This window comes from Pleurodeles waltl, chromosome 5 (genome assembly GCF_031143425.1).
Source record: "Pleurodeles waltl isolate 20211129_DDA chromosome 5, aPleWal1.hap1.20221129, whole genome shotgun sequence".
NCBI lineage: Eukaryota > Metazoa > Chordata > Amphibia > Caudata > Salamandridae > Pleurodeles > Pleurodeles waltl.
This window is the reverse complement of record NC_090444.1, coordinates 1,537,337,857-1,537,353,435: the sequence shown is the minus strand read 5'-3', so window position 1 is coordinate 1,537,353,435 and position 15,579 is coordinate 1,537,337,857. Positions and strand designations below refer to the sequence as shown.

The 15,579-nt window shown below is 42.9% G+C and overlaps 1 protein-coding gene across 2 annotated transcripts in view; it reads left to right on the top strand.

Moving 5' to 3' along the window:
• Positions 1-15,579, top strand: part of DLGAP2 (DLG associated protein 2) — a 3,577,612-nt gene that overhangs the window by 1,904,259 nt on the left and 1,657,774 nt on the right. The window lies entirely within an intron of this gene.

The following is a 15,579-nucleotide window of genomic DNA, read 5'->3' as shown; positions in this document are numbered from 1 at the left end:
TCCAATACTTGCATTGCTTGTTTGCATGTCCTGCAACCAACCTCTAATGCACACAGATGAAGGTGCAGGGCCTGGCCCAGTGCTGTGCACAGCACAAAATGGGTATATGGCAGGCCACGCGGTGGGGGTTTGGGTGTCCATGGCGGCTTGGGGACAGAGTCAAAGGCCATGCACAACAGCCATTGAAAATTAAGTAAATCATAAAAAAAGACATTCACTGAAAAAATAATTTAAATGTAAGTTATGTTTCTGGCTCAAACTTTTCAAACCACTGAAATTCACTAGTTATGGTAGCAATGCATACAACACAGACCCCAACTCACACTGCCTGCCCGAAAAAAAAACACCAGTCTTGCACACTATTTAGAGCGCTGTTCAAATAAACACACAGTCTCACATGTATTCTTACAGCGCTAAGTCGACTTTGATATTCCTACCATGCTACCACAGCAAATTTGACATCAGAAAAGCACTGTTTGTTGTTTGTCAGAACATGCTACTATGACTTTACACACTGAAGGAACAGCTAATAATTTAACTGCTTCGTCAACCTTTCTGCACATATTTAACCACCTATACCCTCATTTTGGTTGAATACCTTTTCTTCAAAATAAATACACACGGAGAAATGCTATGGCATAGCCAATGCTTATTTGTTACCATTCTTGGGCAGAGGCATCATGGCCCACTCTGAACTTTGCCTCTCTTTTTATTTAACACATCCACATTGGCTGAACCCTGTTACTATACATCAAAAATCAACCTAATAAAGGAAGATGTAGCACATTGACATTTTGTATGATACCTTTTCTTAAAAATAACCAATTTGTGTACTTCGTATTTAATGTATTACTTGTTTACTTTAAATGTTTATTTTCTAGACACCAGGTGGGTATAAACACTGGGCACGGGCATAAAATGCATTAAAACACATTTTGTCTATGACCTGGACTAGAATTATTTGCATAATCTTAACTCGTAAAAGTATAAACCCGCTATTGTTCAATCAGGATTAGTTGTTAGTGAACAAAATAATTTTAGTTCCAAAAGCGTTCCCTTGCATTTTATTGACTGTCCTTGAGTAATGTTATTTATTTCTTTAGGCATCTGCTCCCCACTCTTGGGAAATCAATATTGCCTTCCAGAACTGCAGTAGGATATCCAAGTTTTAAGCTTGTAACAATGACAAAGGTGAGGCCCAGATTTACCAGCAGTTTGCAGTAGGGGTGTGTCACTTTGTTGGCACAGCTCCAATGCAAAATCCATTTTGGTATTTACTAAGCCACGCAAAATAATTTAGTCAATACAGAGCAACACAAAGGAGCACATAGCGTTGCTTTGCATTGCTTTGCATCATGTAGGTGTTACATGAACGAGGGTGGGCATTCCTGTGCAGCCACCTATCGATTCTGACAGAATCCCAGATTTACAAACACTTGTGAACCTGTGTTTCTGCCAAAATGTTGAGCCTACCCGATGAAGGTGTTATAAGGAGAAATATCTTCTTTTCTCCTCTTTACTTCCTCTTTCCATGTGTGATGCATTCTGCAGCAAACGTGGAACCCGAAATATGCCATTAAGGGTTGTTGTTGTTCAGGAAGGTACTATTTCTTGCACAAAAACAATCCTGTGCATAATGCAGGCACCTTTGCGTCACGGCGCAAGGATGCCTGTGCTAGTGCTACGCAGCCACAAGAGCACTAGTGCATAGAGGGAGTTGAACTGTGACATATCTTGGTGAATATAGTATTGTTCAGCTCTCTCCTTTCCAAGCAATACAGTGCAGCATCTTGCCTTGCTGTGCTGTGTTCCGTGAACTATTAGTAAATGTACCCCAGAGAGACCACCAAAAAGAATGCAAAACCATGGGAGTGCACTTCCAGCACCTTTACTAGCTATTCTCCTAGTTTGCTTCCTTTGGGAGCCTTCTTGAAGAAAAGAAGTCCAGTAAATGATAGCTAGGGATTATGGCTAAAGAAGCCTTCCTCATGTATTGTGATTCTGAAGTCCTTTTGATTACAAACACTAACACGCAAGTGCTTTTTACATTTATTGTAAGGACATTTATGGTGCAGTAGAAGCAGTGGCGTAACAAAGGCCCCTGCAGCCCCCGCAGCCCCTGCTATACCGGGGGTCCTGAGCTCCAGTGGAGCCCCTCAGCACCGTACACTGGCCTGAGACCTCTTGAGTGAGTTCGAAGAGGTTCCCTCTCCATGTACTGTGCATGGGGCCCCCTCAAGTTTTGTTACGCCACTGAGTAGAAGTGCAAAGTGTCTAATTTAATATGAAAGTGTGTGGGCGTCCAGTCCAAGATAACACACTCCTCTGTTTTAGAGGAAAACTCCTCAGTGATTCCATAGTTTTAGGAAGGTCATCCAAGAAGGGTGGTAGCATGCGCTCTAATTTCAGCAAGATCATTATTTTAATAGCTTTACAGTACAGCCTTTTATTACTCAAATGAACTTGGGGCTAGGTTATTATAAGTAACCTTTGAATTAGACTCAACAATCCTATTTATAAATCCTACAACATGAAATGATTCTGTAAAATGGGACAATCTACCTCATCGAACTCAATATTGAAGTCTAATAAACCAGCAAATTGTTGCCCACACACCCTGGAATGCACTTCCAGTTGTGAAAAATACCAAAGTATAAAGGCTGGTTATAAATTTCCCATACATGGATGAAAATCTCTTTGCTCACAAGGCATTAATTGATTCGTGGTAACCCACCACGAGCCAATATTACGATGCCAATGTCAGGGAGCAGAATTATTTTATATGCTCCAGGGTCCTTTATATTTCCCCTTTAAAGAGAGGTCTAATGTGTGTCCTAATGATCATTTTGGGATAAAAAAACAAATATATCATATAAGAAAAATCATTTTACTAATGGTACTAGTGACCTTATTGAGTCAGTTGCCCTACGTGGTTTTAAATATTCAAAATGTTTTATAAAGTTTGACAGAGTAATAATGTAGTCCAAAAATGTAATGTAAACAAAATTACGGCACTTGACTGAAAGAGCCAAATCTTTATATAAAGCAAATACATGTGTTGCCAATGGTGCTCCATGTACAGACATTACCTGTTGCAAATAAAAAACAGAATTTTCTCTTTTACATTGAGGTAATATTTGGCCAAGATTTTCTTTATCTGTCTTCTTTTTTAACCTATTGATAAGAATTGTACCCAGTAAGATAATGAACAAAGTTATCCTTTATAACTCCTGGCTGCCTTACACAATTCAAGGGAATAAAGAGCAATGAGACATCATGGCATTATGTATGATCTTTTTCCTGAACCGCAGTCATTGGCAAAGCCAATAGTTTGCACCTTTTGATTAATAAGAAAGGTACAGCCTAGTAGTATTGCTGAACACTCATATTTTTGAGATCTCGTACTTCTTTATGTAAAATTTGCCAGAAAGCTGCTTGTGGTCTTTGGACAATATGTAATATGATGTGATGTATATTGTGTCCACCAGAAGAGAGAACAAGAAAAGATTGAAGATTGGGTAAGGCTGGGAATATGTTTCAGGTGTGATCTTTGGCCACAACCTGCACCCTTGGCCAATTCTTCCAAAACGTGCTGTGCGCAGCCTTCAGCTGTGTACAGCTGATTTGAAATGTTACATTTCTGGGACAACTGACCATGGCCCTCTTGTTCTCATTAACTTACAAAACTGTAAGTTGTAAAGAACGACTATGCAGAGTCTGTCCCTCTCCCACTCCATGCACTTACGTTTAATTTGGACCTAGCTCCTACGTCAACTTAATCCCCCTGCTATGAACATGCACAGTGAGGAGTAGCAAAAAGCCTGCCCTTTGAAGAGGCCCTTGCCACAGCCCTTGTGTGTAAATAACTATCAGCTGTAAACAGTAGAAATTGACCACAGGACCCTGCCTTTGCCCACCCGGTGTTGGTTTGGACACAGAGCATTTTCTTTGACTCAGAAAATAGTCCTCTCCACTACCTTCAGTTTTGGTAAGATGGCATAGCCTTAGACAGAGAGAGAGGTGTGAGAGGAAACTATTGAAGGGAATCTATCAGTGCTGAATTTGTGCCATTGGTTTCAGGTGCTAAACACTGGCACACATTGGGTTGACCAGAGCTTGTTTTTCAACAATAGACTTTAACCCAGAGCACGATTGAAAAAGAGGAAAGAAGGTTTAAAAGAAAGATGGAACAGCAGTGACAAAGCAAGAAATCAGAAATGCAAAATAAACTACGAGCCTGAGATAAGGAGGCAGGATGTTTAGGTTGGTGAAAGAAAGGCGTGAGGAAGAATCAAGCTTGGGGACCATTGAATGTAGCAACCCATGCACACAGCAGTCGTGACGACCGGGCTCCTAAGAAAAACATTGAGCCCCTGCACTTCTTTATTTACAAATTATCCACATGCAAATAAGTATTCAGCTAAAAGAAAACAACCATCAGACCTATTTGTAATTGGGTCTCCACAAATTCTCTTTAACATTTCTGTACGAAAAAGCCATACTCAAACATGTGCATTGTGAGCAATTGCCTGCTAAATACCCTTTTCTTTAATGAGTTATTTGCAGTCTTCTTACAGAAAATAAACTTTAATGCGAATCTTCATCACCACTTGTGTACATTTTAATTTACCTGTCAGCTAAATAAAGAAAGACAGTGTAGTGTTCTGTTTTGACTTTTCATTTTGTGTATCACATACATTTAAAATTGTCCTTCATCGTTTGTTTCGCTACTCTACCTCGTTATGTCTTTTTTCTTCATAGGTCTGCATTAGAAGTATCATGGAAATGGACTGCTATTTCCTCACTTTGTGCTGAGTGTCCGTGCATGGATTTCAGCAGCTGAAAGCATTCTAAGGGGCTCATTATGAACACAGCGGTTCAGACCGCCATGCCGGCGGCGGCGGAAAAGACCGCCACCGGCATGGCGGTCTGAACCATCATATTATAAACACAGGGAGGGCTGCCTGTGGCGGCCCTCCATTTCCGCCAGGCTACCGCCGACAGGCAGCCTGACGATGGTGGATATCATTATCCGACAGGCCCGGATAATGAACCCTGTTTCCCCCAGCCTTTCCCTGCCCCTGCCAGGGAAAGGCTGGCAGAAGGGGTGCTCCAGGGCCCCTCTGGGGGCCCCTGCACTGCCCACGCATTTGGCATGGGCAGTGCAGGGGCCCCCGTGCAGTGCCCCGTCACGCAGGTCACTGCCCGATTTACGGACAGTGATCTGCACGACAGGTGCTACTGCACCCGCTGCACTGAGGCATTGACGACGGCTCCATGTGGAGCCGTGAGCAATGTCCCGGCCCAGCAGAATGTTCGTCGTCGGGGTCGCAAGGGGGCTGGCGGTCTATGAAAAGACCTCCAGCATGAACACGGCGGGGTTTCCTGTTGTGTTCATAATGAGCCCCTAAATCTCTGGCTGAAAATAGGCAGATCTGTGGTCGCTCCGCAAATCTAAAATTGCGACGGTGCCAGTGATTGCTGCCACTGGTTCCATCAGAACTAAGTATCCACTAGCAATAACAGCCTAAGTGATTGGATGAGGATTTTCTACAGGGTTTTGGAGAGCCCATGGTTTTTTCTTTCCTCTGTCCTAATATGTGTAAAATCATTAATGCACGTTAAATCTAATTGCTTCTGAGGTTAGAATCCAGCCCCCTAGTGTTATTACAAAATGCAATATCAAACGGTCTCAGGTTATAGGACAGCTCTTTTAACATTGACATTTTTCTTTGCACACAACTATACATATATAATAACAGTGATTTACAGATGGCATTAGAACACTGCTGCTGTTCCCTCCCTTGCCCGCAAGGTGTGATTTCTTTTATCCACTACTTAAAAGCGGAGAAACAACAAAATATTTAAAAAAGAAACAGATAAAGAGCTTGAATTGTCTGGCAGATTTTTCAAGCACAGCATGACCATGCTGGTTGCATATAGGGTGCGATCCCAGTGATCATTGTAACAAATATTAATGATAAATGTGTTTATCTCCCTTCATTGTTAAATAAGGGAATCTATCACTGAACAGGAACAAGTGAGACAGGTGAGGATAGAGCACCTCAATTCCTATGGCATCTAGACTACTTTATCATGAACAATCATTGAGCAATGTGTGCCATCATTCATGTTGGATAATTCCTTCTTTTTTTGTAATTCGTCATTGATTAAAGTTTATATCCTCGTTATGTTTGACTAAAGTCAGTTATAGCTGGGTGTCAGAGCTCAAGCAATCACAATTTAAAATCAAAAAGCAGTATATAGAGAAGGACTTTAGCTCAGCCCTTTCTTATCCTATTTGCAGGCATTAGGTGAGGCTGCAGATACCTTAGCCCACCTATTAGGTAGGTCCGTTGCTTTCATCTGATAGAAACATTGTTAAATCAAACAAGTATGGCAGGAAGGGTCCTTGCATGATAAAACCCCAGGGTAAATGCAGTAAGCACTGGTGTAACAATAGCCCCCACAGCCCCCGGGGCGGGAGCTTTTTTTTAAAAAAACGTAAAGCACTGGCTGGCCTTGGATTTATTGAGTGGTATTGTTTGCTTTGTGAGGTTCTGAGTTCGAATTAACACCACCTCCCCGAGTAAGCCTAGTACTGATGTGGCTAGCTACTCCAAGGGTCAGGTGCCAAAGAGCTGTATTTGGTGCTTAGCTTGAGTCCAGCAGTAAGGTTGCCCAAGCACTTTGTTTCTGTTCCTTTGTTGATTTATTTTATGGGCAATAGTTGTGGTAGCCACTTTTGAACTCCGTCCTTTGCTCCCACCTCACAGATACTTTGTTAATGCAGTCTCTCTGTCAAGTAGAAAAATGCTTTGCTTGGTGTAACACCATGACGATACAATAGGAATTAGTTATATATTCTGAACTCTCCAATAAATACAATAGGCAAGTGTGATTAAGTAGATTTTTTGGTGTGGCATGTTTCCCACCTCAAGGAATAATAATTCTAACTTGTTAGGGTGAACCCAAAATATCACTAAAGTAACCTGAGCTCAACCTCCTGGCAGCTAGGTCACAGAACAGACAAGTTTAATATAGGGCAATAGTTGGAAGCAATACCAATCCCACTCCAATTTAGAAACATAGATTAACATTTAATAAACATAATTACAGCAAAATGCCAATAATCCAAGTAGCAGAGATATGAGTTTTTAAAATTTTAAGTGCCAATGATAGTCAATGGTCATGGTAGACCAGAACTTAGGCATACTTTGAGTTTGACTGCGATTGATCCTTAGGTCAGCTACACCAAGTATGATGGCTCAGCCAAGGATTTTACCTAAGGCCTTAGTCTGCAAAATGTGTAACAAGCCAGAAGGCTGTATCCAACGAAGTGAATGCAAAGTTGAATGACCATTGGATGAAGTCCCACTGAAGGAAAAGCTCTGAGTGGGAGATATTGGAATTTTCTGCCTTCCGAGGTCCAACCTTTGTCCGGGTATTTTTCTTGCCTTTGGTCATTCAAGACTTTCCCATTGGGACTCTGAAACAAAGGTCCTTTTGTTCTAGTGGTGCAAAGAAATAGGCTGTAGCCAATGCCTTCTCCACAAATGTGGATGCCTTCTCTCTGAGGTTTCACTGAGAAAGCTTTGCTGCTGCAGAGAAGCACTGAGCAGGATGAAGGTGTTTCTTCAGCCTGGTAAAGCTGCACCTTCACTGGTTCGGCTTAGGGGGTTGCTCCAGCAGCTAGAAGCAAACGTTTTTTCTAAGTCCCAACCCGTTGCAGGAGTTAGAACCTTTTTCCTTTTCACATAAAGCTTCAGGATGTCAGGAGTGGCTCTTAAGATTATAGAGCATGATTCAGCTAAGTGCTTGAGCAAGGTCCAGTGCATGTTCAGTTGGGACTGACAACTGAGAATCCAAGAAAAAGTGGTTCTTTAGCTTTTTGTGTCACTGTACCCACACAGGAGCTCAACCCACTGACCTTTGGCGTCCATTTCTTTGCTCTGCTACAAGAGGGAGCAGATCCAGTCCTAGAGGGATCCTCTCAGGTTGCAACAAACACGGTCCAGTCCTCTTCTATTCTTCCGTAGAACCAGAAACTGCTCTGAGGACAGTTCCTTGAGGTGCCACATTTATGGCTTTCATTAGCCAATGGGTAGGGGTGACTCCTCACCCCTCCCTAACCAGTGTGGTGAAAGTTCTCAGAGTAACCATACCTACTTTTCAGGCAGTTCCTGCTTACCCTACTGCAAAACAAACCCATGGTGCACCTCACCCCTACAATTTTAGATGAGGGAATCATTCCTCCATTGTGCAGAGGCTTTGTGACAACCCAGAAGTGTGGCCAGGGAAACTGGTCTTCCTCTCCCCTGTGTCTACCCGAGACAGGGTTTGGGGGCACTTCCCCTCTCACTGGGCTTGGAGCCAGCCTGACTAGTGTGGGCATGGGGAACAAAGGCTTGCCGTTCTCCAGGCCTCAGTTTACATCTCATTGTCAGTGAAGCACTGGCAGCCTAGCTGTTCCAGGCTAATTCCAATTTGTCTGACTGGGGCTCAGGCATAAAAAGTATAACTTTCAAGCCATTTACCTTCAAGAGTTACAGATTAATGTTTATAATCTGTACTTTGACATTTTCCAGGATCCAGCGGTTGAGGCTGGTTGATGGTACCCTGACTGTCAGGAGGAACTGATCACTAAAGAGTTTGAATCATTTTATGCTAACCTCTATGCTGCAGCCGAGCTCGATGCTGGCAGGATCGAGGCATTTTTGGGCTTGCCTGTTTAAATAAGGATATAACTTCCAATGAAATCCTTATGGCAAAACAACATCTCCGACCTGGTAAGGCTCCTGGCCATGATAGCTACGGTGTGGAATTTTATAAAACATTTGGGACACATCTGACCCCCACATTGGCGAGGCTGTATAATGACTTTGGTGTCACAGGCTCACTCACTCCCACAATGCAACTGGCAACAATAGTGGTTATTCCCAAACCTGGGAAGAACGCCCAGTGTTGCTCCTCATATTGTCCCATATCATTTTAAAATGTATATGCAAAGATATTTACGGACATCTTAACCAACAGGCTTGTCCCATAGATGCAAGGGTTGGTAGAGCCAGACCAAACTGGGTTTATCCATGAAAGAGCTGTAAAGACACAGCGCTCCCAAGTACCAGCTCTTCTCCTGTTCATCGATGTGGAGAAGGCATTTAATCGGGTATACTGGCCATACCTTTGCGCAGTCTTGGCTCAATGTGGCCTGGGCCTGCGGTTTTGCAAGTGGGCCCAATACAGCTATGCATCACTCAAAGCCATGGTTCCAATCAACTGTACCTTGTCCTAACATGCTTTTATCGCTAGGGGCATGCAACAGGGCTGCCCCCATCAATACTGTTATTTATGCTGTAGATGGAGCCTTTTGCTGAACGGATACATAATCATCCATGTAAATAGGGCATAACTATGAGGGCAGGGTGCACAAATTGGCACTCTATGCAGATGACGTTCTGCTCCTTTTATCTCACTGCCAGCCGTCATGAAAGAACTGGCGAGTTTTGGGGTGATATCCGGGTTTGAAACTAATGTACATAAATCATCCATTCTGAACCTCACCTTGTCTGAAACTGACAGCCTTAGCGGAAGCCGCCTTCCCAGTCACCTGGGGCATTCAAGGGTGAAATATTTGGGCCTACAGATATATCCCACAATTTCATCCACAGCAGAACACAATTATGCCTCACTCATACGGACTACCAGCTCTGATTTGTCTCAGTGAAAAAGTTATGGCCTCTCCTGGCTGGGCCGGTTGGCGGCAGTCAAGATGACGTTTTTACTGAAGGTATTATATGTTATGCAGACATTACCGCTACCGCCTTCCCCACAGACATTGGATAAATTGCAGAGTCTAATTTGAGAGCTCTTTGGGAAGGCAAGAAGGTGAGGATGGAGAAGGTCCAGGCTTGTTTACCTCAAGCAGACGGAGGATTGGAGACCCCTCACATCATGAGCTTATATCAACTGCTCTACATGGTATAATGGTCCCGACCAAGCACTGAAAAACACTGGTGCTTTATTGATCAGGCGGTGGCAGGTGTGCATGTTTGGAAGTTGCTATGGCTACAGAGAGCGCACCGTCTGCCTGGAGTGTACATCTCCCCTGTACTGTGAGCAACAATGGGGGTGTGGGACTGGGTACAAACACAGAGGTGCCTCTCTACTCCTATCTCTCCCTAGACACCAATAATAGGGAATCCAGCTTCTCCGCCTGCTCTGACTGACCCTACCTATGATATGTGGCAGGAGGCTAACTGTAAAAGAATAGGAAACCTCTTTGACGGTGACAGACTTAGGGACTTCACCCAACTCCAGGTTATCGGCTGCCTACAGCAGCCTACTGGCAACACTTAGCTGTTCGCCACTGGATATCCCTGTCCTCGATACACCCCCCTGCCAGTAGCTGCTCACCCTCAGTTCCGAAAAATGACTTTTCTCTCATATCTATGCCTTTCTGATCACACCACACAGTTGACCAATTCATCTGCAGGACATAGGTGGAAGTCGGAATGCGAGCGCACCTTTACTGACAGACAGTGGCATGATATACTGCACTGCCTGCCTGCATCTCAGCCCGTAATACGTCCAGCAAGGAACTGTTCCTTAAGATATCCCACTATTGGCACTACACCCTGGCAAGGATTGCTGCATGGAAGGCGGGGAGTGACAGTTCATACTGGCGGCGTTGTCGACAAACGGGTACCCTTAATCATATATTGTGGTAGTGTCCTAAAATCAGTTCCTTCTCGTAGGACATACTAAAAGCGACAGATGAGATCCATGACACAGACATTCCCCAATTCCCCAGTATTTTTCCAATGGGGCCTCCGAATTGACAAACATATCCTCTTAAGTCTACTAAAGGTTGCGCTATTACTTTGGCACTGGGGGGCTGTTAAACAGCTTTTGACTTCTCGATGGGGTTCAGATTCAACCCCTACCTTCACAGACTGGCTCCATAAATGATGGGACTTATTGGGGTTGGAGAAACTGAAGGCAGCTGTGACACAGTCGTTGCTGCTATTTTACAAGACATGGGGGCCTTGTATTTGTTATCTCTTCGATGAATTCCGAGAGTTGACATGCCCATAATACTTACGTATTCATCGCCTAACACAAAGCAACAGTGGTCAGACATAGTTGGATTGAGTTTGTTTGCATGAGACCGGCCACCAGCCCCCACTGTCCTACATGTACCCCTCCTCCTATACTCTTCTGGATCTATCAATAAAATAGATCTAAAACCTAAAAGCAACATTTCCTGTCTGTCAAGTAGTGTTTATTTTGAACAAGTGGTTTCGGATTGGTGGCACCTGCACTTAACCCTGTCAACATAGGCATCTATGGCAGTCTGCCACATGGTGGTGCTGTTTATCTTATTAAGGGATGAGCACAACAGCAGTTGTTTTAAATTCAATATACATTAAAACTGACTAATACCTGCTGCCCAACACATTTTTATAGCTTTGGGGGCCTGGAATAGCCTTAACCCACTTGGAAGAAAGTATGATGGTTAGTAGTTGTGTTTGTACTATAATTGGCAGCACTGGAAATGGTAATGGGTGGTGTTATCGGAAGTGGCCTCCTGACGATAGCCCTGTTTTTTTTTACAAATCAAGCACTGCCGTCAAGGGTATTTTGACAGGTTTGACAACAGGTGTTTAGGCTGCTGCAGCCAGGCTACACATCGTAGGACTGAAGCCATGTTTCACAGCCCCACTCTGTGGATGTTACAATCAGTGTTCCAGTCCAAAGGTGGCATTTAACTTCCAGGCCCTTGGTGCATTTTTTACATCAGCTATTAGGGACATGTGGGCAAGTTAAATGTGTCAATCAGCAATAAGCCAATTTACCATGTTTAAAGGGGAAGCACAAGCACTGTACTCCTTTTTAGAAGAGTAAAGTGCTTGTAGTTTTAAGATCAGCACAACAGGGCAAACATTGGGGTTTGAGGGGCAACAAGTAATTTCATACAAAATACATTTACATTATGAACTCTGACAAATGCAATAGGAAGGGGTTTTACATTTTGAATCTGTGACAAACCCCATCTGTGGAGAGACATTTCCACACAGATCTCTAATATAGCAGAGTTTAGTTTAGAGATGTCTGATTTTCATCGTGTACATTTTTATGTTCAATAGTTGAATGTGAATTTAAGTACTGTTTCCCAGTCAAAGTAAAAGCAACTATCTAGACCTTAACTTATAAAGTATTATTGGGTGCTTAACGTAACCAGTATCAGCAAGGCTGGTACAACAAAGCATGATAAACTGTGGATTCCCTACTAACCTAGATGGGCACCGCATTAAAAAATCATTACACAGTGGTATCTGGCATGGGTTGGTTGGTAGTGCATGTTGTGTTAAATAATCACAGCCAAGCTGCTTTGGTGCACATTCTTCCTGTCCACAGAAGCAATTGCATTATTCCAGAGTGTCAGAAAAATCTTTATTCGGTTAAAAACCATAAAAGACAATAAAACAGCATACAAATGCAAGCAAATTTAAAAACACACAAAAGGTTTGAAATGCAAAAGTGCAAATGCATATTGAATGTTCATCTAAATTGCAATCTGCAGGGGCAATCTTTATTCAGAAGAACAAAAGGATCCTGTAAAAATATAAAAATACAAAAACACAACATACTGCCTGGAACATTACCAAACTATTTCCCCACCATTTTCCCCAATGTTACAGCTGTGGAAATAACTTTGTATGCTATCAGACATACATATTCATTTTGCAGAAGCTGGAGGTGCAGCAGGGCTGGTCTACACCTCCTAGTGTTCAAACGTCTTAGCAATGAAAGTAAAAATGTCCTTCTGTGCTCAGTGTATAGATTGCAAAAGAAAACAAAATTTAACATAGACTGAGCTGAACAAGAATCATAGGGGCAAGGTTCAAAGGCAGGGTCAGAACATGCCTTACTGGGATATGATACCAAAAGATGGGCAGCATTGAACCTAAACCTTACCACATAGAATATTTCATGGGTTTGGAATGGAAACAAGAGAAAAGGTTTGATGTGGTCTGTAGTCACTAAAGAGAGAGAACTCTCCTCCTGCTTTATTCCCATCACTGCATGTTCTCAGCTTTCGTTTTTTAATGGGCCAGTCATTCATGCTTTATTTTACATCTAGGGGTAGTTGCACTGGTCTGGGGATGATCAAAACAATCAGGCCTCCCTATTGCCACCAATTGCTCTCTAGCATATCTTAACCATTCACTACTAGATGGATGGTCTGGGATATACAGTCATTTACAATATACTGATTAAGCAAAGTCTCTTGTTTTGACCAAATTGAGTGCCACAACATAACTGGGGTGAGTCCAACATGGCCTTCGAAAGGCCTAATTCAGTATGACATAAAAAGATAGGCGTATTGTTAGGTATGGACAAGAGCCTTCTCAAAAATAAATTCTCTTTAATTTACAGGCTCTGGACATCACAGTAGCCCCAGGCTCCAGCCCCATAATTAACAGTAGAACGACAGCGCGCCTCAAAGGTAGTGATCATAACGTCCAGGGGTTTGGAACCCAGCTTCCCCACAAATCTAAAGAGTACCTCAATGGTTTGATCCAACCAAAGCCTTTTCACATTAATCAGATGTGACCAGATCCCTATGCAGTCAAAAGAAACTTCTAAATAGGGAAAGTCGGGTCTTCAGTCAACTTTTTCTCCATAGACAAAATGCAGACTCAATCCATTATGTCTCCTCCCCACAACCGTCCATGGGATTTTGCTGAGTTGATCCTTAAACCTACATCATCCTTAAATGAGACAAATTTGTCCAGCAATTTCTGAAGGCCAACACCAGTCCTTGACATCAGAACACAGTCGCCTGCGTAAAGCAGGGAGGGGAGTCTTTTAATACCTACTTTTGGTGCGTCTTCCTCACCATCTTTTAGCCAGACTTCCAGATCATTAATATATAGACAGAACTAAAAAGGTGCCAGCACATGAGCCTTCCTTACCCCGGTTCTCATCTTTATGGGGTCCATGCACTACCCATGGGCATCATATCTTATGCAATCAGTTACACCTTTGTGTAAGGTAGCTAGAAAATAAACCAGAGCATGATCTACACCTATGGCTAACATTTTGTGCCACAGCTTACCCCTGTTTACCAGTCAAAGGCTGATGTGAGGTCCATGAAGGCTAGTTAGAAACAGCCCTGCTTTTCCCACTGTGTATTTACTAACAACAAGGTGAAGATTGGGGCATTGGTCAATGTGCTGAGGCCCCTCCTAAACCTATATTGTACATCAGAAAAACAGACCTTTTCTGCCACCCAAGTTTCCAGCTGACTCAGCAGAATCCTCCCAAATACTTTGCTAGCTGAATCAAGCAATGACATATGGTGATAACAGAAAGGGTCTGCTCTATCGCCTTTTTAAAAATGGGGACTCTGATAGAGCTACACAATGACTTAGGGGGGCCCACGTCAACTGCACAACCCAGTACATTGGTCAAAAGTGGTGCCCAGAAGTCAAACTTATCAATAAAAAGGTCAACTGGGACTGAGTCTGGGCCCTGCACCTTATTCTTAACACTGTGTTCCAATGCACATATTACCTTGTTCAGTGTGGGACTCAGTGTCCCCAAACTGCTCTAAGGGTAAACCAATACAGTAAGATTGCAGGAGCCAACACCATCATTACTGCCATAAACCTTAAAAAAATGCTTAGCCCATTTATCCGGTGGAATCGTAGCATCTATGAGGATATTATGGGAATCACTAAAATATAGGGCCCTTACTGTTTTCCAAACGATCCAGAAGTCATTTCTTACACATGCCTCATGCAGTTTACCCCAAGCTTCTAATATTGGTCTTCCTCTGTGCGATCTCTTGCTTGTAATACAGCCTGCGTGTTCTTACCAGCCCCCTGTCCCTTGGAGTCTGTTTCAGAGAAAGAATAAGGTCTTTGTGTGCTGCGGAGCACTTGGTATCAAACCACCACTGTGGCTTTGTGGCCTTAAACTTGCCCTTAGTAGAGAGAAAGCCGGCAACACTGTGGCATATCCCTGAAAAAGGCTGCAATTCACACTTGGGGGTCAGACTCAGTGTCTAAAGATACCATCACCTATTCCATACTCCTATCTAATAGAGCTATTAAGGTAGACTCTGCATCCACAGAGGCCCATTTACGAAGCACACCTTTGTTGTTTGGTTACAGTGGAGGTGATACCCTGTTTCTCACATCGAAGATCAAGAGAAATGGCTAATGGATAATGATCGCTCAGACAATTGGGCAATATTGTAAAATCTACAATTCAGTTCCTACAATGATTGGGCAACGCAATAAAATCATTAAGGCTGCTGGTGCCTCTACCAGTAAAAGTTACATAGCCCATTGTGGGGGGTATTCCAAGATCAATTGTAATAAGAAGTAAATACTTGTTTAGAATTGAATTGAAAATATCTCCACATGGGCTGTGCTCAAAGTGCGAGTGATCACTATCACAACCCACTCCTCCATGCTTATGTTTTTAGAGATTGGACACAGTTGACAGTTAAAATCGCCACCCCAAATTAGTATAAAATTCCCTTTAGGTTCAGTAATGATAATG